A 27048-nucleotide genomic window follows, 5' to 3' on the forward strand; every position below is an offset into this window, starting at 1 on the left:
CTGCAAATGCCACTTCCAGCTTTGCTGTGCAGAGGAAGAACAACAAGAAGAAGAAATATCTCGAAATATGTCCGTCAGGCCCCTTCCCTTGAGATAAATCTGCATATATCTCGGAAACGAAGCGAGCTATGGCAAAATGTTAAGGGACCTTTTTTGTAGAGAATTATGTTTCCTACAATTTATGTTCTATGATATTTTTTGATCAGAAGCGTAGTTTTCGAGATATATCGAGATATTTAAAAGCTCCGAAGCCGCACCAACATAATAGAGATACAGAAACACAGTGGCCCCTTTCTTTGAGATAACTCTGCACTATTGCGAGCTAGAAATGCCACTTCCAGTTTAGCTGTGCAGACGAAGAACAACAAGAAGAAGAAATATCCCGAAATATGTCCGTCAGGACCCTTCCCTTGAGATAAATCTGCAAATATCTCAGAAACGAAGCGAGCTCTGGCAAAATGGTCAGAGACCTTTTTTGTAGAGAATTATGTTTCCTACAATTTATGTTCTATGATATTTTTTGATCAGAAGCGTAGTTTTCGAGATATATCGAGATATTTAAAAGTTCCGAAGCCGCACCAACATAATAGAGATACAGAAACACCGTGGCCCCTTTCTTTGAGATAACTCCGCACTATTGCGAGCTGCAAATGCCACTTCCAGCTTAGCTGTGCAGAAGAAGAACAACAAGAAGAAGAAATATCTCGAAATATGTCCGTCAGGCCCCTTCCCTTGAGATAAATCTGCACATATCTCGGAAACGAAGCGAGCTATGGCAAAATGTTAGGAGACCTTTTTTGTAGAGAATTAAGTTACCTACTTTTTATGTTCTATGATATTTTTTGATCAGATGCGTAGTTCTCGAGATATATCAAGATATTTAAAAGTTCCGAAGCCGCACCAACATAATAGAGATACAGAAACACCGTGGCCCCTTTCTTTGAGATAACTCTGCACTATTGCGAGCTGGAAATGCCACTTCCAGCTTAGCTGTGCAGAAGAAGAACAACAAGAAGAAGAAATATGTCGAAATATGTCCGTCAGTCCCCTTCCCTTGAGATAAATCTGCAAATATCTCGGAAACGAAGCGAGCTATGGCAAAATGTTAAGAGACCTTATTTGTAGAGAATTAAGTTTCCTACTTTTTATGTTCTATGATATTATTTGATCAGATGCGTAGTTTTCGAGATATATCGAGATATTTAAAAGTTCCGAAGCCGCACCAACATAATAGAGATACAGAAACACCGTGGCCCCTTTCTTTGAGATAACTCTGCACTATTGCTAGCTGCAAATGCCACTTCCAGCTTAGCTGTGCAGAAGAAGAACAACAAGAAGAAGAAATATCTCGAAATATGTCCGTCAGGCCCCTTCTCTTGAGATAGATCTGCAAATATCTCGGAAACGAAGCGAGCTATGGCAAAATGTTAAGAGACCTTATTTGTAGAGAATTAAGTTTCCTACTTTTTATGTTCTATGATATTATTTGATCAGATGCGTAGTTCTCGAGATATATCAAGATATTTAAAAGTTCCGAAGCCGCACCAACATAATAGAGATACAGAAACACCGTGGCCCCTTTCTTTGAGATAACTCTGCACTATTGCGAGCTGCAAATGCCACTTCCAGCTTTGCTGTGCAGAGGAAGAGCAACAAGAAGAAGAAATATCTCGAAATATGTCCGTCAGGCCCCTTCCCTTGAGATAAATCTGCATATATCTCGGAAACGAAGCGAGCTATGGCAAAATGTTAAGGGACCTTTTTTGTAGAGAATTATGTTTCCTACAATTTATGTTCTATGATATTTTTTGATCAGAAGCGTAGTTTTCGAGATATATCGAGATATTTAAAAGCTCCGAAGCCGCACCAACATAATAGAGATACAGAAACACCGTGGCCCCTTTCTTTGAGATAACTCTGCACGATTGCGAGCTGGAAATGCCACTTCCAGTTTAGCTGTGCAGAAGAAGAACAACAAGAAGAAGAAATATCTCGAAATATGTCCATCAGGACCCTTCCCTTGAGATAAATCTGCAAATATCTCGGAAACGAAGCGAGCTATGGCAAAATGTTAAGAGACCTTTTTTGTAGAGAATTATGTTTCCTACAATTTATGTTCTATGATATTTTTTGATCAGAAGCGTAGTTTTCGAGATATATCAAGATATTTAAAAGTTCCGAAGCCGCACCAACATAATAGAGATACAGAAACACCGTGGCCCCTTTCTTTGAGATAACTCTGCACTAGTGCGAGCCGCAAATGCCACTTCCAGCTTAGCTGTGCAGAAGAGGAACAACAAGAAGAAGAAATATCTCGGAATATGTCCGTCAGGCCCCTTCCCTTGAGCTAAATCTGCAAATATCTCGGAAACGATGCCAGTTATGGGAAAATGTTAAGAGACCCTTTTTGTAGAGAATTAAGTTTCCTACTTTTCATGTTCTATGATATTTTTTGATCAGATGCGTAGTTCTCGAGATATATCAAGATATTTAAAAGTTCCGAAGCCGCACCAACATAATAGAGATACAGAAACACCGTGGCCCCTTTCTTTGAGATAACTCTGCACTATTGCGCGCTGCAAATGCCACTTCCAGCTTAGCTGTGCAGAAGAAGAACAACAAGAAGAAGAAATATCTCGAAATATGTCCGTCAGGCCCCTTCCCTTGAGATAAATCTGCAAATATCTCGGAAACGAAGCGAGCTATGGCAAAATGTTGAGAGACCTTTTTTGTAGAGAATTAAGTTTCCTACTTTTTACGTTCTATGACATTTTTCGATCAGAGGCGTAGTTCTCGAGATATATCAAGATATTTAAAAGCTCCGAAGCTGCACCAACATAATAGAGGTACAGAAACACCGTGGCCCCTTTCTTTGAGATAACTCTGCACTATTGCGAGCTGCAAATGCCACTTCCAGCTTAGCTGTGCAGAAGAAGAACAACAAGAATAAGAAATATTTCGAAATATGTCCGTCAGGCCCCTTCCCTTGAGATAAATCTGCAAACATCTCGGAAACGAAGCGAGCTATGGCAAAATGTTAAGAGACCTTTTTTGTAGAGAATTAAGTTTCCTACTTTTTATGTTCTATGATATTTTTTGATCAGATGCGTAGTTTTCGAGATATATCGAGATATTTAAAAGTTCCGAAGCCGCACCAACATAATAGAGATACAGAAACACCGTGGCCCCTTTCTTTGAGATAACTCTGCACTATTGCGAGCTGCAAATGCCACTTCCAGCTTAGCTGTGCAGAAGAGGAACAACAAGAAGAAGAAATATCTCGGAATATGTCCGTCAGGCCCCTTCCCTTGAGCTAAATCTGCAAATATCTCGGAAACGATGCCAGTTATGGGAAAATGTTAAGAGACCTTTTTTGTAGAGAATTAAGTTTCCTACTGTTTATGTTCTATGATATTTTTTGATCAGATGTGTAGTTCTCGAGATATATCAAGATATTTAAAAGTTCCGAAGCCGCACCAACATAATAGAGATACAGAAACACCGTGGCCCCTTTCTTTGAGATAACTCTGCACTATTGCGCGCTGCAAATGCCACTTCCAGCTTAGCTGTGCAGAAGAAGAACAACAAGAAGAAGAAATATCTCGAAATATGTCCGTCAGGCCCCTTCCCTTGAGATAAATCTGCAAATATCTCGGAAACGAAGCGAGCTATGGCAAAATGTTAAGAGACCTTTTTTGTAGAGAATTAAGTTTCCTACTTTTTATGTTCTATGATATTTTTTGATCAGATGCGTAGTTCTCGAGATATATCAAGATATTTAAAAGCTCCGAAGCTGCACCAACATAATAGAGATACAGAAACACCGTGGCCCCTTTCTTTGCGATAACTCTGCACTATTGCGAGCTGCAAATGCCACTTCCAGCTTAGCTGTGCAGAAGAAGAACAACAAGAAGAAGAAATATCTCGAAATATGTCCGTCAGGCCCCTTCCCTTGAGATAAATCTGCAAATATCTCGGAAACGAAGCGAGCTATGGCAAAATGTTAAGAGACCTTTTTTGTAGAGAATTAAGTTTCCTACTTTTTATGTTCTATGATATTTTTTGATCAGATGCGTAGTTCTCGAGATATATCAAGATATTTAAAAGCTCCGAAGCTGCACCAACATAATAGAGGTACAGAAACACAGTGGCCCCTTTCTTTGAGATAACTCTGCACTATTGCGAGCTGCAAATGCCACTTCCAGCTTAGCTGTGCAGAAGAAGAACAACAAGAATAAGAAATATTTCGAAATATGTCCGTCAGGCCCCTTCCCTTGAGATAAATCTGCAAATATCTCGGAAACGATGCCAGTTATGGGAAAATGTTAAGAGACCCTTTTTGTAGAGAATTAAGTTTCCTACTTTTCATGTTCTATGATATTTTTTGATCAGATGCGTAGTTCTCGAGATATATCAAGATATTTAAAAGTTCCGAAGCCGCACCAACATAATAGAGATACAGAAACACCGTGGCCCCTTTCTTTGAGATAACTCTGCACTATTGCGCGCTGCAAATGCCACTTCCAGCTTAGCTGTGCAGAAGAAGAACAACAAGAAGAAGAAATATCTCGAAATATGTCCGTCAGGCCCCTTCCCTTGAGATAAATCTGCAAATATCTCGGAAACGAAGCGAGCTATGGCAAAATGTTGAGAGACCTTTTTTGTAGAGAATTAAGTTTCCTACTTTTTACGTTCTATGACATTTTTCGATCAGAGGCGTAGTTCTCGAGATATATCAAGATATTTAAAAGCTCCGAAGCTGCACCAACATAATAGAGGTACAGAAACACCGTGGCCCCTTTCTTTGAGATAACTCTGCACTATTGCGAGCTGCAAATGCCACTTCCAGCTTAGCTGTGCAGAAGAAGAACAACAAGAATAAGAAATATTTCGAAATATGTCCGTCAGGCCCCTTCCCTTGAGATAAATCTGCAAACATCTCGGAAACGAAGCGAGCTATGGCAAAATGTTAAGAGACCTTTTTTGTAGAGAATTAAGTTTCCTACTTTTTATGTTCTATGATATTTTTTGATCAGATGCGTAGTTTTCGAGATATATCGAGATATTTAAAAGTTCCGAAGCCGCACCAACATAATAGAGATACAGAAACACCGTGGCCCCTTTCTTTGAGATAACTCTGCACTATTGCGAGCTGCAAATGCCACTTCCAGCTTAGCTGTGCAGAAGAGGAACAACAAGAAGAAGAAATATCTCGGAATATGTCCGTCAGGCCCCTTCCCTTGAGCTAAATCTGCAAATATCTCGGAAACGATGCCAGTTATGGGAAAATGTTAAGAGACCTTTTTTGTAGAGAATTAAGTTTCCTACTGTTTATGTTCTATGATATTTTTTGATCAGATGTGTAGTTCTCGAGATATATCAAGATATTTAAAAGTTCCGAAGCCGCACCAACATAATAGAGATACAGAAACACCGTGGCCCCTTTCTTTGAGATAACTCTGCACTATTGCGCGCTGCAAATGCCACTTCCAGCTTAGCTGTGCAGAAGAAGAACAACAAGAAGAAGAAATATCTCGAAATATGTCCGTCAGGCCCCTTCCCTTGAGATAAATCTGCAAATATCTCGGAAACGAAGCGAGCTATGGCAAAATGTTAAGAGACCTTTTTTGTAGAGAATTAAGTTTCCTACTTTTTATGTTCTATGATATTTTTTGATCAGATGCGTAGTTCTCGAGATATATCAAGATATTTAAAAGCTCCGAAGCTGCACCAACATAATAGAGGTACAGAAACACAGTGGCCCCTTTCTTTGAGATAACTCTGCACTATTGCGAGCTGCAAATGCCACTTCCAGCTTAGCTGTGCAGAAGAAGAACAACAAGAATAAGAAATATTTCGAAATATGTCCGTCAGGCCCCTTCCCTTGAGATAAATCTGCAAATATCTCGGAAACGAAGCGAGCTACGGCAAAATGTTAAGAGACCTTTTTTGTAGAAAATTAGGTTTCCTACTTTTTATGTTCTATGATATTTTTTGATCAAATGCGTAGTTCTCGAGATATATCAAGATATTTGAAAGTTCCGAAGCCGCACCAACATAATAGAGATACAGAAACACCGTAGCCCCTTTCTTTGCGATAACTCTGCACTATTGCGAGCTGCAAATGCCACTTCCAGCTTAGCTGTGCAGAAGAAGAACAACAAGAAGAAGAAATATCTCGAAATATGTCCGTCAGGCCCCTTCTCTTGAGATAGATCTGCAAATATCTCGGAAACGAAGCGAGCTATGGCAAAATGTTAAGAGATCTTATTTGTAGAGAATTAAGTTTCCTACTTTTTATGTTCTATGATATTCTTTGATCAGATGCGTAGTTCTCGAGATATATCAAGATATTTAAAAGTTCCGAAGCCGCACCAACATAATAGAGATACAGAAACACCGTGGCCCCTTTCTTTGAGATAACTCTGCACTATTGCGAGCTGCAAATGCCACTTCCAGCTTAGCTGTGCAGAAGAAGAACAACAAGAAGAAGAAATCTCTCGAAATATGTCCGTCAGGCCCCTTCCCTTGAGATAAATCTGCATATATCTCGGAAACAAAGCGAGCTATGGCAAAACGTTAAGACACCTTTTTTGTAGAGAATTATGTTTCCTACAATTTATGTTCTATGACATTTTTTGATCAGAAGCGTAGTTCTCGAGATATATCAAGATATTTAAAAGTTCCGAAGCCGCACCAACATAATAGAGATACAGAAACACCGTGGCCCCTTTCTTTCAGATAACTCTGCACTATTGCGAGCTGGAAATGCCACTTCCAGTTTAGCTGTGCAGAAGAAGAACAACAAGAAGAAGAAATATCTCGAAATATGTCCGTCAGGCCAGTTCCTTTGAGCTGAATCTGCAAATATCTCGGAAACGAAGCGAGCTATGGCAAAATGTTAAGAGACGTTTTTTGTAGATAATTATGTTTCCTACAATTTATCTTCTATGACATTTTTTGATCAGAAGCGTAGTTCTCGAGATATATCAAGATATTTAAAAGTTCCGAAGCCGCACCAACATAATAGAGATACAGAAACACCGTGGCCCCTTTCTTTCAGATAACTCTGCACTATTGCGAGCTGGAAATGCCACTTCCAGTTTAGCTGTGCAGAAGAAGAACAACAAGAAGAAGAAATATCTCGAAATATGTCCGTCAGGCCCCTTCCCTTGAGATAAATCTGCATATATCTCGGAAACGAAGCGAGCTGTGGCAAAATGTTAAGAGACCTTTTTTGTAGAGAATCATGTTTCCTACAATTTATGTTCTATGATATTATTTGATCAGATGCGTAGTTCTCGAGATATATCAAGATATTTAAAAGTTCCGAAGCCGCACCAACATAATAGAGATACAGAAACACCGTGGCCCCTTTCTTTGAGATAACTCTGCACTATTGCGAGCTGCAAATGCCACTTCCAGCTTAGCTGTGCAGAAGAAGAACAACAAGAAGAAGAAATATCTCGAAATATGTCCGTCAGGCCCCTTCCCTTGAGATAAATCTGCACATATCTCGGAAACGAAGCGAGCTATGGCAAAATGTTAAGAGACCTTTTTTGTAGAGAATTAAGTTACCTACTTTTTATGTTCTATGATATTTTTTGATCAGATGCGTAGTTCTCGAGATATATCAAGATATTTAAAAGTTCCGAAGCCGCACCAACATAATAGAGATACAGAAACACAGTGGCCCCTTTCTTTGAGATAACTCTGCACTATTGCGAGCTAGAAATGCCACTTCCAGTTTAGCTGTGCAGACGAAGAACAACAAGAAGAAGAAATATCCCGAAATATGTCCGTCAGGACCCTTCCCTTGAGATAAATCTGCAAATATCTCAGAAACGAAGCGAGCTCTGGCAAAATGGTGAGAGACCTTTTTTGTAGAGAATTATGTTTCCTACAATTTATGTTCTATGATATTTTTTGATCAGAAGCGTAGTTTTCGAGATATATCGAGATATTTAAAAGTTCCGAAGCCGCACCAACATAATAGAGATACAGAAACACCGTGGCCCCTTTCTTTGAGATAACTCCGCACTATTGCGAGCTGCAAATGCCACTTCCAGCTTAGCTGTGCAGAAGAAGAACAACAAGAAGAAGAAATATCTCGAAATATGTCCGTCAGGCCCCTTCCCTTGAGATAAATCTGCACATATCTCGGAAACGAAGCGAGCTATGGCAAAATGTTAGGAGACCTTTTTTGTAGAGAATTAAGTTACCTACTTTTTATGTTCTATGATATTTTTTGATCAGATGCGTAGTTCTCGAGATATATCAAGATATTTAAAAGTTCCGAAGCCGCACCAACATAATAGAGATACAGAAACACCGTGGCCCCTTTCTTTGAGATAACTCTGCACTATTGCGAGCTGGAAATGCCACTTCCAGCTTAGCTGTGCAGAAGAAGAACAACAAGAAGAAGAAATATGTCGAAATATGTCCGTCAGTCCCCTTCCCTTGAGATAAATCTGCAAATATCTCGGAAACGAAGCGAGCTATGGCAAAATGTTAAGAGACCTTTTTTGTAGAGAATTAAGTTACCTACTTTTTATGTTCTATGATATTTTTTGATCAGATGCGTAGTTCTCGAGATATATCAAGATATTTAAAAGTTCCGAAGCCGCACCAACATAATAGAGATACAGAAACACAGTGGCCCCTTTCTTTGAGATAACTCTGCACTATTGCGAGCTAGAAATGCCACTTCCAGTTTAGCTGTGCAGACGAAGAACAACAAGAAGAAGAAATATCCCGAAATATGTCCGTCAGGACCCTTCCCTTGAGATAAATCTGCAAATATCTCAGAAACGAAGCGAGCTCTGGCAAAATGGTGAGAGACCTTTTTTGTAGAGAATTATGTTTCCTACAATTTATGTTCTATGATATTTTTTGATCAGAAGCGTAGTTTTCGAGATATATCGAGATATTTAAAAGTTCCGAAGCCGCACCAACATAATAGAGATACAGAAACACCGTGGCCCCTTTCTTTGAGATAACTCCGCACTATTGCGAGCTGCAAATGCCACTTCCAGCTTAGCTGTGCAGAAGAAGAACAACAAGAAGAAGAAATATCTCGAAATATGTCCGTCAGGCCCCTTCCCTTGAGATAAATCTGCACATATCTCGGAAACGAAGCGAGCTATGGCAAAATGTTAGGAGACCTTTTTTGTAGAGAATTAAGTTACCTACTTTTTATGTTCTATGATATTTTTTGATCAGATGCGTAGTTCTCGAGATATATCAAGATATTTAAAAGTTCCGAAGCCGCACCAACATAATAGAGATACAGAAACACCGTGGCCCCTTTCTTTGAGATAACTCTGCACTATTGCGAGCTGGAAATGCCACTTCCAGCTTAGCTGTGCAGAAGAAGAACAACAAGAAGAAGAAATATGTCGAAATATGTCCGTCAGTCCCCTTCCCTTGAGATAAATCTGCAAATATCTCGGAAACGAAGCGAGCTATGGCAAAATGTTAAGAGACCTTTTTTGTAGAGAATTAAGTTTCCCACTTTTTATGTTCTATGATATTTTTTGATCAGATGCGTAGTTCTCGAGATATATCAAGATATTTAAAAGTTCCGAAGCCGCACCAACATAATAGAGATACAGAAACACAGTGGCCCCTTTCTTTGAGATAACTCTGCACTATTGCGAGCTAGAAATGCCACTTCCAGTTTAGCTGTGCAGAAGAAGAACAACAAGAAGAAGAAATATCCCGAAATATGTCCGTCAGGACCCTTCCCTTGAGATAAATCTGCAAATATCTCAGAAACGAAGCGAGCTCTGGCAAAATGGTGAGAGACCTTTTTTGTAGAGAATTATGTTTCCTACAATTTATGTCCTATGATATTTTTTGATCAGAAGCGTAGTTTTCGAGATATATCGAGATATTTAAAAGTTCCGAAGCCGCACCAACATAATAGAGATACAGAAACACCGTGGCCCCTTTCTTTGAGATAACTCTGCACTATTGCTAGCTGCAAATGCCACTTCCAGCTTAGCTGTGCAGAAGAAGAACAACAAGAAGAAGAAATATCTCGAAATATGTCCGTCAGGCCCCTTCTCTTGAGATAGATCTGCAAATATCTCGGAAACGAAGCGAGCTATGGCAAAATGTTAAGAGACCTTATTTGTAGAGAATTAAGTTTCCTACTTTTTATGTTCTATGATATTATTTGATCAGATGCGTAGTTCTCGAGATATATCAAGATATTTAAAAGTTCCGAAGCCGCACCAACATAATAGAGATACAGAAACACCGTGGCCCCTTTCTTTGAGATAACTCTGCACTATTGCGAGCTGCAAATGCCACTTCCAGCTTTGCTGTGCAGAGGAAGAACAACAAGAAGAAGAAATATCTCGAAATATGTCCGTCAGGCCCCTTCCCTTGAGATAAATCTGCATATATCTCGGAAACGAAGCGAGCTATGGCAAAATGTTAAGGGACCTTTTTTGTAGAGAATTATGTTTCCTACAATTTATGTTCTATGATATTATTTGATCAGATGCGTAGTTCTCGAGATATATCAAGATATTTAAAAGTTCCGAAGCCGCACCAACATAATAGAGATACAGAAACACCGTGGCCCCTTTCTTTGAGATAACTCCGCACTATTGCGAGCTGCAAATGCCACTTCCAGCTTAGCTGTGCAGAAGAAGAACAACAAGAAGAAGAAATATCTCGAAATATGTCCGTCAGGCCCCTTCCCTTGAGATAAATCTGCACATATCTCGGAAACGAAGCGAGCTATCGCAAAATGTTAGGAGACCTTTTTTGTAGAGAATTAAGTTACCTACTTTTTATGTTCTATGATATTTTTTGATCAGATGCGTAGTTCTCGAGATATATCAAGATATTTAAAAGTTCCGAAGCCGCACCAACATAATAGAGATACAGAAACACCGTGGCCCCTTTCTTTGAGATAACTCTGCACTATTGCTAGCTGCAAATGCCACTTCCAGCTTAGCTGTGCAGAAGAAGAACAACAAGAAGAAGAAATATCTCGAAATATGTCCGTCAGGCCCCTTCTCTTGAGATAGATCTGCAAATATCTCGGAAACGAAGCGAGCTATGGCAAAATGTTAAGAGACCTTATTTGTAGAGAATTAAGTTTCCTACTTTTTATGTTCTATGATATTATTTGATCAGATGCGTAGTTCTCGAGATATATCAAGATATTTAAAAGTTCCGAAGCCGCACCAACATAATAGAGATACAGAAACACCGTGGCCCCTTTCTTTGAGATAACTCTGCACTATTGCGAGCTGCAAATGCCACTTCCAGCTTTGCTGTGCAGAGGAAGAACAACAAGAAGAAGAAATATCTCGAAATATGTCCGTCATGCCAGTTCCTTTGAGCTGAATCTGCAAATATCTCGGAAACGAAGCGAGCTATGGCAAAATGTTAAGAGACGTTTTTTGTAGAGAATTATGTTTCCTACAATTTATGTTCTATGACATTTTTTGATCAGAAGCGTAGTTCTCGAGATATATCAAGATATTTAAAAGTTCCGAAGCCGCACCAACATAATAGAGATACAGAAACACCGTGGCCCCTTTCTTTCAGATAACTCTGCACTATTGCGAGCTGGAAATGCCACTTCCAGTTTAGCTGTGCAGAAGAAGAACAACAAGAAGAAGAAATATCTCGAAATATGTCCGTCAGGCCCCTTCCCTTGAGATAAATCTGCATATATCTCGGAAACGAAGCGAGCTATGGCAAAATGTTAGGAGACCTTTTTTGTAGAGAATTAAGTTACCTACTTTTTATGTTCTATGATATTATTTGATCAGATGCGTAGTTTTCGAGATATATCGAGATATTTAAAAGTTCCGAAGCCGCACCAACATAATAGAGATACAGAAACACCGTGGCCCCTTTCTTTGAGATAACTCTGCACTATTGCTAGCTGCAAATGCCACTTCCAGCTTAGCTGTGCAGAAGAAGAACAACAAGAAGAAGAAATATCTCGAAATATGTCCGTCAGGCCCCTTCTCTTGAGATAGATCTGCAAATATCTCGGAAACGAAGCGAGCTATGGCAAAATGTTAAGAGACCTTATTTGTAGAGAATTAAGTTTCCTACTTTTTATGTTCTATGATATTATTTGATCAGATGCGTAGTTCTCGAGATATATCAAGATATTTAAAAGTTCCGAAGCCGCACCAACATAATAGAGATACAGAAACACCGTGGCCCCTTTCTTTGAGATAACTCTGCACTATTGCGAGCTGCAAATGCCACTTCCAGCTTTGCTGTGCAGAGGAAGAGCAACAAGAAGAAGAAATATCTCGAAATATGTCCATCAGGACCCTTCCCTTGAGATAAATCTGCAAATATCTCGGAAACGAAGCGAGCTATGGCAAAATGTTAAGAGACCTATTTTGTAGAGAATTAAGTTTCCTACTTTTTATGTTCTACGATATTTTTTGATCAGATGCGTAGTTCTCGAGATATATCAAGATATTTAAAAGTTCCGAAGCCGCACCAACATAATAGAGATACAGAAACACCGTGGCCCCTTTCTTTGAGATAACTCTGCACTATTGCGAGCTGGAAATGCCACTTCCAGTTTAGCTGTGCAGAAGAAGAACAACAAGAAGAAGAAATATCTCGAAATATGTCCGTTAGGCCCCTTCCCTTGAGATAAATCTGCAAATATCTCGGAAACGAAGCGAGCTATGGCAAAATGTTAAGAGACCATTTTTGTAGAGAATTAAGTTTCCTACTTTTTATGTTCTATGATATTTTTTGATCAGATGCGTAGTTCTCGAGATATATCAAGATATTTAAAAGTTCCGAAGCCGCACCAACATAATAGAGATACAGAAACACCGTCGCCCCTTTCTTTGAGATAACTCTGCACTATTGCGAGCTGCAAATGCCATTCCAGCTTAGCTGTGCAGAGGAAGAACAACAAGAAGAAGAAATATCTCGAAATATGTCCGTCAGGCCAGTTCCTTTGAGCTGAATCTGCAAATATCTCGGAAACGAAGCGAGCTATGGCAAAATGTTAAGAGACGTTTTTTGTAGAGAATTATGTTTCCTACAATTTATCTTCTATGATATTTTTTGATCAGATGCGTAGTTCTCGAGATATATCAAGATATTTAAAAGTTCCGAAGCCGCACCAACATAATAGAGATACAGAAACACCGTGGCCCCTTTCTTTGAGATAACTCTGCACTATTGCGAGCTGCAAATGCCGCTTCGAGCTTAGCTGTGCAGAAGAAGAACAACAAGAAGAAGAAATATCTCGAAATATGTCCGTCAGACCCCTTCCCTTGAGATGAATCTGCAAATATCTTGGAAACGAAGCGAGCTATGGCAAAATGTTAAGAGATGTTTTTTGTAGAGAATAATGTTTCCTACAATTTACGTTCTATGATATTTTTTGATCAGAAGCGTAGTTTTCGAGATATATCGAGATATTTAAAAGTTCCGAAGCCGCACCAACATAATAGAGATACAGAAACACCGTGGCCCCTTTCTTTGAGATAACTCTGCACTATTGCGACCTGCAAATGCCACTTCCAGCTCAGCTGTGCAGAAGAAGAACAACAAGAAGAAGAAATATCTCGAAATATGTCCGTCAGGCCCCTGCCCTTGAGATATATCTGCAAATATCTCGGAAACGAAGCGAGCTATGGCAAAATGTTAAGAGACCTTTTTTGTAGAGAATTAAGTTTCCTACTTTTTATGTTCTATGATATTTTTTGACCAGATGCGTAGTTCTCGAGATATATCAAGATATTTAAAAGTTCCGAAGCCGCACCAACATAATAGAGATACAGAAACACCGTGGCCCCTTTCTTTGAGATAACTCTGCACTATTGCGAGCTGCAAATGCCACTTCCAGTTTAGCTGTGCAGAGGAAGAACAACAAGAAGAAGAAATATCTCGAAATATGTCCGTCAGGCCAGTTCCTTTGAGCTGAATCTGCAAATATCTCGGAAACGAAGCGAGCTATGGCAAAATGTTAAGAGACGTTTTTTGTAGAGAATTAAGTTTCCTACTTTTTATGTTCTATGATATTTTTTGATCAGATGCGTAGTTCTCGAGATATATCAAGATATTTAAAAGTTCCGAAGCCGCACCAACATAATAGAGATACAGAAACACCGTGGCTCCTTTCTTTGAGATAACTCTGCACTATTGCGAGCTGGAAATGCCACTTCCAGTTTAGCTGTGCAGAAGAAGAACAACAAGAAGAAGAAATATCTCGAAATATGTCCGTTAGGCCCCTTCCCTTGAGATAAATCTGCAAATATCTCGGAAACGAAGCGAGCTATGGCAAAATGTTAAGAGACCATTTTTGTAGAGAATTAAGTTTCCTACTTTTTATGTTCTATGATATTTTTTGATCAGATGCGTAGTTCTCGAGATATATCAAGATATTTAAAAGTTCCGAAGCCGCACCAACATAATAGAGATACAGAAACACCGTCGCCCCTTTCTTTGAGATAACTCTGCACTATTGCGAGCTGCAAATGCCACTTCCAGCTTAGCTGTGCAGAAGAAGAACAGCAAGAAGAAGAAATATCTCGAAATATGTCCGTCAGGCCCCTTCCCTTGAGATAAATCTGGAAATATCTCGGAAACGAAGAGAGTTATGGCAAAATGTTAAGAGACCTTTTTTGTAGAGAATTAAGTTTCCTACTTTTCATGTTCTATGATATTTTTTGATCAGATGCGTAGTTCTCGAGATATATCAAGATATTTAAAAGTTCCGAAGCCGCACCAACATAATAGAGATACAGAAACACCGTGGCCCCTTTCTTTGAGATAACTCTGCACTATTGCGAGCTGCAAATGCCACTTCCAGCTTAGCTGTGCAGAAGAAGAACAACAAGAAGAAGAAATATCTCGAAATATGTCCGTCAGGCCCCTTCCCTTGAGATAAATCTGCAAATATCTCCGAAACGAAGCGAGCTATGGCAAAATGTTTAGAGACCTTTCTTGTAGAGAATTAAGTTTCCTACTTTTTATGTGGTATGATATTTTTTGATCAGATGCGTAGTTCTCGAGATATATCAAGATATTTAAAAGTTCCGAAGCTGCACCAACATAATAGAGGTACAGAAACACCGTGGCCTCTTTCTTTGAGATAACTCTGCACTATTGCGAGCTGCAAATGCCGCTTCGAGCTTAGCTGTGCAGAAGAAGAACAACAAGAAGAAGGAATATCTCGAAATATGTCCGTCAGACCCCTTCCCTTGAGATGAATCTGCAAATATCTTGGAAACGAAGCGAGCTATGGCAAAATGTTAAGAGACCTTTTTTGTAGAGAATTAAGTTTCCTACTTTTTATGTTCGATGATATTTTTTGATCAGATGCGTAGTTCTCGAGATATATCAAGATATTTAAAAGTTCCGAAGCCGCACCAACATAATAGAGATACAGAAACACCGTGGCCCCTTTCTTTGAGATAACTCTGCACTAGTGCGAGCCGCAAATGCCACTTCCAGCTTAGCTGTGCAGAAGAAGAACAACAAGAAGAAGAAATATCTCGAAATATGTCCGTCAGGCCCATTCCCTTGAGATAAATCTGCAAATATCTCGGAAACGAAGCGAGCTATGGCAAAATGTTAAGAGACCTTTTTTGTAGAGAATTAAGTTTCCTACTTTTTATGTTCTATGATATTTTTTGATCAGATGCGTAGTTCTCGAGATATATCAAGATATTTAAAAGTTCCGAAGCCGCACCAACATAATAGAGATACAGAAACACCGTGGCTCCTTTCTTTGAGATAACTCTGCACTATTGCGAGCTGGAAATGCCACTTCCAGTTTAGCTGTGCAGAAGAAGAACAACAAGAAGACGAAATATCTCGAAATATGTCCGGTAGGCCCCTTCCCTTGAGATAAATCTGCAAATATCTCGAAAACGAAGCGAGCTATGGCAAAATGTTAAGAGACCTTTTTTGTAGAGAATTAAGTTTCCTACTTTTTATGTTCTACGATATTTTTTGATCAGATGCGTAGTTCTCGAGATATATCAAGATATTTAAAAGTTCCGAAGCCGCACCAACATAATAGAGATACAGAAACACCGTGGCCCCTTTCTTCGAGATAACTCTGCACTATTGCGAGCTGCAAATGCCGCTTCGAGCTTAGCTGTGCAGAAGAAGAACAACAAGAAGAAGAAATATCTCGAAATATATCCGTCAGACCCCTTCCCTTGAGATGAATCTGCAAATATCTTGGAAACGAAGCGAGCTATGGCAAAATGTTAAGAGACGTTTTTTGTAGAGAATAATGTTTCCTACAATTTATGTTCTATGATATTTTTTGATCAGAAGCGTAGTTTTCGAGATATATCGAGATATTTAAAAGTTCCGAAGCCGCACCAACATAATAGAGATACAGAAACACCGTGGCCCCTTTCTTTGAGATAACTCTGCACTAGTGCGAGCCGCAAATGCCACTTCCAGCTTAGCTGTGCAGAAGAAGAACAACAAGAAGAAGAAATATCTCGAAATATGTCCGTCAGGCCCCTTCCCTTGAGATAAATCTGCAAATATCTCGGAAACGAAGCGAGCTATGGCAAAATGTTAAGAGACCTTTTTTGTAGAGAATTAAGTTTCCTACTTTTTATCTTCTATGATATTTTTTGATCAGATGCGTAGTTCTCGACATATATCAAGATATTTAAAAGTTCCGAAGCCGCACCAACATAATAGAGATACAGAAACACCGTGGCCCCTTTCTTTGAGATAACTCTGCACTATTGCGAGCTGTAAATGCCACTTCCAGCTTAGCTGTGCAGAAGAAGAACAACAAGAAGAAGAAATATCTCGAAATATGTCCGTCAGGCCAGTTCCTTTGAGCTGAATCTGCAAATATCTCGGAAACGAAGCGAGCTATGGCAAAATCTTAAGAGACGTTTTTTGTAGATAATTATGTTTCCTACAATTTATGTTCTATCATCTTTTTTGATCAGAAGCGTAGTTTTCGAGATATATCGAGATATTTAAAAGTTCCGAAGCCGCACCAACATAATAGAGATACAGAAACACCGTGGCCCCTTTCTTTGAGATAACTCTGCACTATTGCGACCTGCAAATGCCACTTCCAGCTCAGCTGTGCAGAAGAAGAACAACAAGACGAAGAAATATCTCGAAATATGTCCGTCAGGCCCCTTCCCTTGAGATAAATCTGCAAATATCTCGGAAACGAAGCGAGCTATGGCAAAATGTAAAGAGACCGTTTTTGTAGAGAATTAAGTTTCCTACTTTTTATGTTCTATGATATTTTTTGATCAGATGCGTAGTTCTCGAGATATATCAAGATATTTAAAAGTTCCGAAGCCGCACCAACATAATAGAGATACAGAAACACCGTGGCCCCTTTCTCTGAGATAACTCTGCACTATTGCGAGCTGCAAATGCCACTTCCAGCTTAGCTGTGCAGAAGAAGAACAACAAGAAGAAGAAATATCTCGAAATATGTCCGTCAGGCCCCTTCCCTTGAGATAAATCTGCAAATATCTCGGAAACGAAGCGAGCTATGGCAAAATGTTAAGAGACCTTTTTTGTAGAGAATTAAGTTTCCTACTTTTTATCTTCTATGATATTTTTTGATCAGATGCGTAGTTCTCGACATATATCAAGATATTTAAAAGTTCCGAAGCCGCACCAACATAATAGAGATACAGAAACACCGTGGCCCCTTTCTTTGAGATAACTCTGCACTATTGCGAGCTGTAAATGCCACTTCCAGCTTAGCTGTGCAGAAGAAGAACAACAAGAAGAAGAAATATCTCGAAATATGTCCGTCAGGCCAGTTCCTTTGAGCTGAATCTGCAAATATCTCGGAAACGAAGCGAGCTATGGCAAAATCTTAAGAGACGTTTTTTGTAGATAATTATGTTTCCTACAATTTATGTTCTATCATCTTTTTTGATCAGAAGCGTAGTTTTCGAGATATATCGAGATATTTAAAAGTTCCGAAGCCGCACCAACATAATAGAGATACAGAAACACCGTGGCCCCTTTCTTTGAGATAACTCTGCACTATTGCGACCTGCAAATGCCACTTCCAGCTCAGCTGTGCAGAAGAAGAACAACAAGACGAAGAAATATCTCGAAATATGTCCGTCAGGCCCCTTCCCTTGAGATAAATCTGCAAATATCTCGGAAACGAAGCGAGCTATGGCAAAATGTTAAGAGACCGTTTTTGTAGAGAATTAAGTTTCCTACTTTTTATGTTCTATGATATTTTTTGATCAGATGCGTAGTTCTCGAGATATATCAAGATATTTAAAAGTTCCGAAGCCGCACCAACATAATAGAGATACAGAAACACCGTGGCCCCTTTCTCTGAGATAACTCTGCACTATTGCGAGCTGCAAATGCCACTTCCAGCTTAGCTGTGCAGAAGAAGAACAACAAGAAGAAGAAATATCTCGAAATATGTCCGTCAGGCCAGTTCCTTTGAGCTGAATCTGCAAATATCTCGGAAACGAAGCGAGCTATGGCAAAATCTTAAGAGACGTTTTTTGTAGATAATTATGTTTCCTACAATTTATGTTCTATCATCTTTTTTGATCAGAAGCGTAGTTTTCGAGATATATCGAGATATTTAAAAGTTCCGAAGCCGCACCAACATAATAGAGATACAGAAACACCGTGGCCCCTTTCTTTGAGATAACTCTGCACTATTGCGACCTGCAAATGCCACTTCCAGCTCAGCTGTGCAGAAGAAGAACAACAAGACGAAGAAATATCTCGAAATATGTCCGTCAGGCCCCTTCCCTTGAGATAAATCTGCAAATATCCCGGAAACGAAGCGAGCTATGGCAAAATGTTAAGAGACCGTTTTTGTAGAGAATTAAGTTTCCTACTTTTTATGTTCTATGATATTTTTTGATCAGATGCGTAGTTCTCGAGATATATCAAGATATTTAAAAGTTCCGAAGCCGCACCAACATAATAGAGATACAGAAACACCGTGGCCCCTTTCTCTGAGATAACTCTGCACTATTGCGAGCTGCAAATGCCACTTGCAGCTTAGCTGTGCAGAAGAAGAACAACAAGAAGAAGAAATATCTCGAAATATGTCCGTCAGGCCCCTTCCCTTGAGATAAATCTGCAAATATCTCGGAAACGAAGCGAGCTATGGCAAAATGTTAAGAGACCTTTTTTGTAGAGAATTAAGTTTCCTACTTTTTATCTTCTATGATATTTTTTGATCAGATGCGTAGTTCTCGACATATATCAAGATATTTAAAAGTTCCGAAGCCGCACCAACATAATAGAGATACAGAAACACCGTGGCCCCTTTCTTTGAGATAACTCTGCACTATTGCGAGCTGTAAATGCCACTTCCAGCTTAGCTGTGCAGAAGAAGAACAACAAGAAGAAGAAATATCTCGAAATATGTCCGTCAGGCCAGTTCCTTTGAGCTGAATCTGCAAATATCTCGGAAACGAAGCGAGCTATGGCAAAATCTTAAGAGACGTTTTTTGTAGATAATTATGTTTCCTACAATTTATGTTCTATCATCTTTTTTGATCAGAAGCGTAGTTTTCGAGATATATCGAGATATTTAAAAGTTCCGAAGCCGCACCAACATAATAGAGATACAGAAACACCGTGGCCCCTTTCTTTGAGATAACTCTGCACTATTGCGACCTGCAAATGCCACTTCCAGCTCAGCTGTGCAGAAGAAGAACAACAAGACGAAGAAATATCTCGAAATATGTCCGTCAGGCCCCTTCCCTTGAGATAAATCTGCAAATATCTCGGAAACGAAGCGAGCTATGGCAAAATGTTAAGAGACCGTTTTTGTAGAGAATTAAGTTTCCTACTTTTTATGTTCTATGATCTTTTTTGATCAGATGCGTAGTTCTCGAGATATATCAAGATATTTAAAAGTTCCGAAGCCGCACCAACATAATAGAGATACAGAAACACCGTGGCCCCTTTCTCTGAGATAACTCTGCACTATTGCGAGCTGCAAATGCCACTTCCAGCTTAGCTGTGCAGAAGAAGAACAACAAGAAGAAGAAATATCTCGAAATATGTCCGTCAGGCCCCTTCCCTTGAGATAAATCTGCAAATATCTCGGAAACGAAGCGAGCTATGGCAAAATGTTAAGAGACCTTTTTTGTAGAGAATAATGTTTCCTACAATTTACGTTCTATGATATTTTTTGATCAGAAGCGTAGTTTCCGAGATATATCGAGATATTTAAAAGTTCCGAAGCCGCACCAACTTAATAGAGATACAGAAACACCGTGGCCCCTTTCTTTGAGATAACTCTGCACTATTGCGACCTGCAAATGCCACTTCCAGCTTAGCTGTGCAGAAGAAGAACAACAAGAAGAAGAAATATCTCGAAATATGTCCGTCAGGCCCCTTCCCTTGAGATATATCTGCAAATATCTCGGAAACGAAGCGAGCTATGGCAAAATGCTAAGAGACCTTTTTTGTAGAGAATTAAGTTTCCTACTTTTTATGTTCTATGATATTTTTCGATCAGACGCGTAGTTCTCGAGATATATCGAGATATTTAAAAGTTCCGAAGCCGCACCAACATAATAGAGATACAGAAGCACCGTGGCCCCTTTCTGTGAGATAACTCTGCACTAGTGCGAGCCGCAAATGCCACTTCCAGCTTAGCTGTGCAGAAGAAGAACAACAAGAAGAAGAAATATCTCGAAATATGTCCGTCAGGCCCCTTCCCTTGAGATAAATCTGCAAATATCTCGGAAACGAAGCGAGCTATGGCAAAATGTTAAGAGACCTTTTTTGTAGAGAATTAAGTTTCCTACTTTTTATGTTCTATGATATTTTTCGATCAGAGGCGTAGTTCTCGAGATATATCAAGATATTTAAAAGTTCCGAAGCCGCACCAACATAATAGAGATACAGAAACACCGTGGCCCCTTTCTTTGAGATAACTCTGCACGATTGCGAGCTGGAAATGCCACTTCCAGTTTAGCTGTGCAGAAGAAGAACAACAAGAAGAAGAAATATCTCGAAATATGTCCATCAGGACCCTTCCCTTGAGATAAATCTGCAAATATCTCGGAAACGAAGCGAGCTATGGCAAAATGTTAAGAGACCTTTTTTGTAGAGAATTAAGTTTCCTACTTTTTATGTTCTATGATATTTTTTGATCAGATGCGTAGTTCTCGAGATATATGAAGATATTGAAAAGTTCCGAAGCCGCACCAACATAATAGAGATACAGAAACACCGTGGCCCCTTTCTTTGAGATAACTCTGCACTAGTGCGAGCCGCAAATGCCACTTCCAGCTTAGCTGTGCAGAAGAAGAACAACAAGAAGAAGAAATATCTCGAAATATGTCCGACAGGCCCCTTCCCTTGAGATAAATCTGCAAATATCTCGGAAACGAAGCGAGCTATGGCGAAATGTTAAGAGACCTTTTTTGTAGAGAATTCTGTGTCCTACAATTTATGTTCTATGATATTTTTTGATCAGAAGCGTAGTTTTCGAGATATATCGAGATATTTAAAAGTTCCGAAGCCGCACCAACATAATAGAGATACAGAAACACCGTGGCCCCTTTCTTTGAGATAACTCTGCACTAGTGCGAGCCGCAAATGCCACTTCCAGCTTAGCTGTGCAGAAGAAGAACAACAAGAAGAAGAAATATCTCGAAATATGTCCGTCAGGCCCCTTCCCTTGAGATAAATCTGCAAATATCTCGGAAACGAAGCGAGCTATGGCAAAATGTTAAGAGACCTTTTTTGTAGAGAATTAAGTTTCCTACTTTTTATGTTCTATGATATTTTTTGATCAGATGCGTAGTTCTCGAGATATATCAAGATATTTAAAAGTTCCGAAGCCGCACCAACATAATAGAGATACAGAAACACCGTGGCCCCTTTCTTTGAGATAACTCTGCACTATTGCGAGCTGTAAATGCCACTTCCAGCTTAGCTGTGCAGAAGAAGAACAACAAGAAGAAGAAATATCTCGAAATATGTCCGTCAGGCCAGTTCCTTTGAGCTGAATCTGCAAATATCTCGGAAACGAAGCGAGCTATGGCAAAATCTTAAGAGACGTTTTTTGTAGAGAATTATGTTTCCTACAATTTATGTTCTATCATATTTTTTGATCAGAAGCGTAGTTTTCGAGATATATCGAGATATTTAAAAGTTCCGAAGCCGCACCAACATAATAGGGATACAGAAACACCGTGGCCCCTTTCTTTGAGATAACTCTGCACTATTGCGACCTACAAATGCCACTTCCAGCTCAGCTGTGCAGAAGAAGAACAACAAGAAGAAGAAATATCTCGAAATATGTCCGTCAGGCCCCTTCCCTTGAGATAAATCTGCAAATATCTCGGAAACGAAGCGAGCTAGGGCAAAATGTTAAGAGAACGTTTTTGTAGAGAATTAAGTTTCCTACTTTTTATGTTCTATGATATTTTTTGATCAGATGCGTAGTTCTCGAGATATATCAAGATATTTAAAAGTTCCGAAGCCGCACCAACATAATAGAGATACAGAAACACCGTGGCCCCTTTCTTTGAGATAACTCTGCACTATTGCGAGCTGCAAATGCCACTTCCAGCTTAGCTGTGCAGAAGAAGAACAACAAGAAGAAGAAATATCTCGAAATATGTCCATCAGGACCCTTCCCTTGAGATAAATCTGCAAATATCTCGGAAACGAAGCGAGCTATGGCAAAATGTTAAGAGACCGTTTTTGTAGAGAATAATGTTTCCTACTTTTTATGTTCTATGATATTTTTTGATCAGATGCGTAGTTCTCGAGATATATCAAGATATTTAAAAGTTCCGAAGCCGCACCAACATAATAGAGATACAGAAACACCGTGGCCCCTTTCTTTGAGATAACTCTGCACTATTGCGAGCTGCAAATGCCACTTCCAGCTTAGCTGTGCAGAAGAAGAACAACAAGAAGAAGAAATATCTCGAAATATGTCCATCAGGACCCTTCCCTTGAGATAAATCTGCAAATATCTCGGAAACGAAGCGAGCTATGGCAAAATGTTAAGAGACCGTTTTTGTAGAGAATTAAGTTTCCTACTTTTTATGTTCTATGATATTTTTTGATCAGAGGCGTAGTTCTCGAGATATATCAAGATATTTAAAAGTTCCGAAGCCGCACCAACATAATAGAGATACAGAAACACCGTGGCCCCTTTCTTTGAGATAACTCTGCACGATTGCGAGCTGGAAATGCCACTTCCAGTTTAGCTGTGCAGAAGAAGAACAACAAGAAGAAGAAATATCTCGAAATATGTCCATCAGGCCCCTTCCCTTGAGATAAATCTGCAAATATCTCGGGAACGAAGCGAGGTATGGCAAAATGTTAAGAGACCTTTTTTGTAGAGAATAATGTTTCCTACAATTTACGTTCTATGATATTTTTTGATCAGAAGCGTAGTTTTCGAGATATATCGAGATATTTAAAAGTTCCGAAGCCGCACCAACATAATAGAGATACAGAAACACCGTGGCCCCTTTCTTTGAGATAACTCTGCACTATTGCGACCTGCAAATGCCACTTCCAGCTCAGCTGCGCAGAAGAAGAACAACAAGAAGAAGAAATATCTCGAAATATGTCCGTCAGGCCCCTTCCCTTGAGATAAATCTGCAAATATCTCGGAAACGAAGCGAGCTATGGCAAAATGTTAAGAGACCGTTTTTGTAGAGAATTAAGTTTCCTACTTTTTATGTTCTATGATATTTTTTGATCAGATGCGTGGTTCTCGAGATATATCAAGATATTTAAAAGTTCCGAAGCCGCACCAACATAATAGAGATACAGATACACCGTGGCCCCTTTCTTAGAGATAACTCTGCACTATTGCGAGCTGCAAATGCCACTTCCAGCTTAGCTGTGCAGAAGAAGAACAACAAGAAGAAGAAATATCTCGAAATATGTCCGTCAGGCCCCTTCCCTTGAGATATATCTGCAAATATCTCGGAAACGAAGCGAGCTATGGCAAAATGTTAAGAGACGTTTTTTGTAGAGAATTATGTTTCCTACAATTTATGTTCTATGATATTTTTTGATCAGAGGCGTAGTTTTCGAGATATATCGAGATATTTAAAAGTTCCGAAGCCGCACCAACATAATAGAGATACAGAAACACCGTGGCCCCTTTCTTTGAGATAACTCTGCACTAGTGCGAGCCGCAAATGCCACTTCCAGCTTAGCTGTGCAGAAGAAGAACAACAAGAAGAAGAAATATCTCGAAATAGGTCCGACAGGCCCCTTCCCTTGAGATAAATCTGCAAATATCTCGGAAACAAAGCGAGCTATGGCGAAATGTTAAGAGACCTTTTTTGTAGAGAATTAAGTTTCCTACTTTTTATCTTCTATGATATTTTTTGATCAGATGCGTAGTTCTCGAGATATATCAAGATATTTAAAAGTTCCGAAGCCGCACCAACATAATAGAGATACAGAAACACCGTGGCCCCTTTCTTTGAGATAACTCTGCACTATTGCGCGCTGCAAATGCCACTTCCAGCTTAGCTGTGCAGAAGAAGAACAACAAGAAGAAGAAATATCTCGAAATATGTCCGTCAGGCCCCTTCCCTTGAGATAAATCTGCAAATATCTCGGAAACGAAGCGAGCTATGGCAAAATGTTAAGAGACCTTTTTTGTAGAGAATTAAGTTTCCTACTTTTTATCTTCTATGATATTTTTTGATCAGATGCGTAGTTCTCGAGATGTATCAAGATATTTAAAAGTTCCGAAGCCGCACCAACATAATAGAGATACAGAAACACCGTGGCCCCTTTCTTTGAGATAACTCTGCACTATTGCGAGCTGTAAATGCCACTTCCAGCTTAGCTGTGCAGAAGAAGAACAACAAGAAGAAGAAATATCTCGAAATATGTCCGTCAGGCCCCTTCCCTTGAGATATATCTGCAAATATCTCGGAAACGAAGCGAGCTATGGCAAAATGTTAAGAGACCTTTTTTGTAGAGAATTCTGTGTCCTACAATTTATGTTCTATGATATTTTTTGATCAGAAGCGTAGTTTTCGAGATATATCGAGATATTTAAAAGTTCCGAAGCCGCACCAACATAATAGAGATACAGAAACACCGTGGCCCCTTTCTTTGAGACAACTCTGCACTAGTGCGAGCCGCAAATGCCACTTCCAGCTTAGCTGTGCAGAAGAAGAACAACAAGAAGAAGAAATATCTCGAAATATGTCCGTCAGGCCCCTTCCCTTGAGATAAATCTGCAAATATCTCGGAAACGAAGCGAGCTATGGCAAAATGTTAAGAGACCTTTTTTGTAGAGAATTAAGTTTCCTACTTTTTATGTTCTATGATATTTTTTGATCAGATGCGTAGTTCTCCAGATATATCAAGATATTTAAAAGTTCCGAAGCCGCACCAACATAATAGAGATACAGAAACACCGTGGCCCCTTTCTTTGAGATAACTCTGCACTATTGCGCGCTGCAAATGCCACTTCCAGCTTAGCTGTGCAGAAGAAGAACAACAAGAAGAAGAAATATCTCGAAATATGTCCGTCAGGCCCCTTCCCTTGAGATAAATCTGCAAATATCTCGGAAACGAAGCGAGCTATGGCAAAATGTTAAGAGACCTTTTTTGTAGAGAATAATGTTTCCTACAATTTACGTTCTATGATATTTTTTGATCAGAAGCGTAGTTTCCGAGATATATCGAGATATTTAAAAGTTCCGAAGCCGCACCAACATAATAGAGATACAGAAACACCGTGGCCCCTTTCTTTGAGATAACTCTGCACTATTGCGACCTGCAAATGCCACTTCCAGCTTAGCTGTGCAGAAGAAGAACAACAAGAAGAAGAAATATCTCGAAATATGTCCGTCAGGCCCCTTCCCTTGAGATATATCTGCAAATATCTCGGAAACGAAGCGAGCTATGGCAAAATGCTAAGAGACCTTTTTTGTAGAGAATTAAGTTTCCTACTTTTTATGTTCTATGATATTTTTCGATCAGACGCGTAGTTCTCGAGATATATCGAGATATTTAAAAGTTCCGAAGCCGCACCAACATAATAGAGATACAGAAGCACCGTGGCCCCTTTCTGTGAGATAACTCTGCACTAGTGCGAGCCGCAAATGCCACTTCCAGCTTAGCTGTGCAGAAGAAGAACAACAAGAAGAAGAAATATCTCGAAATATGTCCGTCAGGCCCCTTCCCTTGAGATAAATCTGCAAATATCTCGGAAACGAAGCGAGCTATGGCAAAATGTTAAGAGACCTTTTTTGTAGAGAATTAAGTTTCCTACTTTTTATGTTCTATGATATTTTTCGATCAGAGGCGTAGTTCTCGAGATATATCAAGATATTTAAAAGTTCCGAAGCCGCACCAACATAATAGAGATACAGAAACACCGTGGCCCCTTTCTTTGAGATAACTCTGCACGATTGCGAGCTGGAAATGCCACTTCCAGTTTAGCTGTGCAGAAGAAGAACAACAAGAAGAAGAAATATCTCGAAATATGTCCATCAGGACCCTTCCCTTGAGATAAATCTGCAAATATCTCGGAAACGAAGCGAGCTATGGCAAAATGTTAAGAGACCTTTTTTGTAGAGAATTAAGTTTCCTACTTTTTATGTTCTATGATATTTTTTGATCAGATGCGTAGTTCTCGAGATATATCAAGATATTTAAAAGTTCCGAAGCCGCACCAACATAATAGAGATACAGAAACACCGTGGCCCCTTTCTTTGAGATAACTCTGCACTAGTGCGAGCCGCAAATGCCACTTCCAGCTTAGCTGTGCAGAAGAAGAACAACAAGAAGAAGAAATATCTCGAAATATGTCCGACAGGCCCCTTCCCTTGAGATAAATCTGCAAATATCTCGGAAACGAAGCGAGCTATGGCGAAATGTTAAGAGACCTTTTTTGTAGAGAATTCTGTGTCCTACAATTTATGTTCTATGATATTTTTTGATCAGAAGCGTAGTTTTCGAGATATATCGAGATATTTAAAAGTTCCGAAGCCGCACCAACATAATAGAGATACAGAAACACCGTGGCCCCTTTCTTTGAGATAACTCTGCACTAGTGCGAGC

The sequence above is a fragment of the Osmia lignaria genome, unplaced genomic scaffold (genome assembly GCF_051020975.1).
Source record: "Osmia lignaria lignaria isolate PbOS001 unplaced genomic scaffold, iyOsmLign1 scaffold0007, whole genome shotgun sequence".
In the NCBI taxonomy this organism is placed as follows: Eukaryota; Metazoa; Arthropoda; class Insecta; order Hymenoptera; family Megachilidae; genus Osmia; species Osmia lignaria.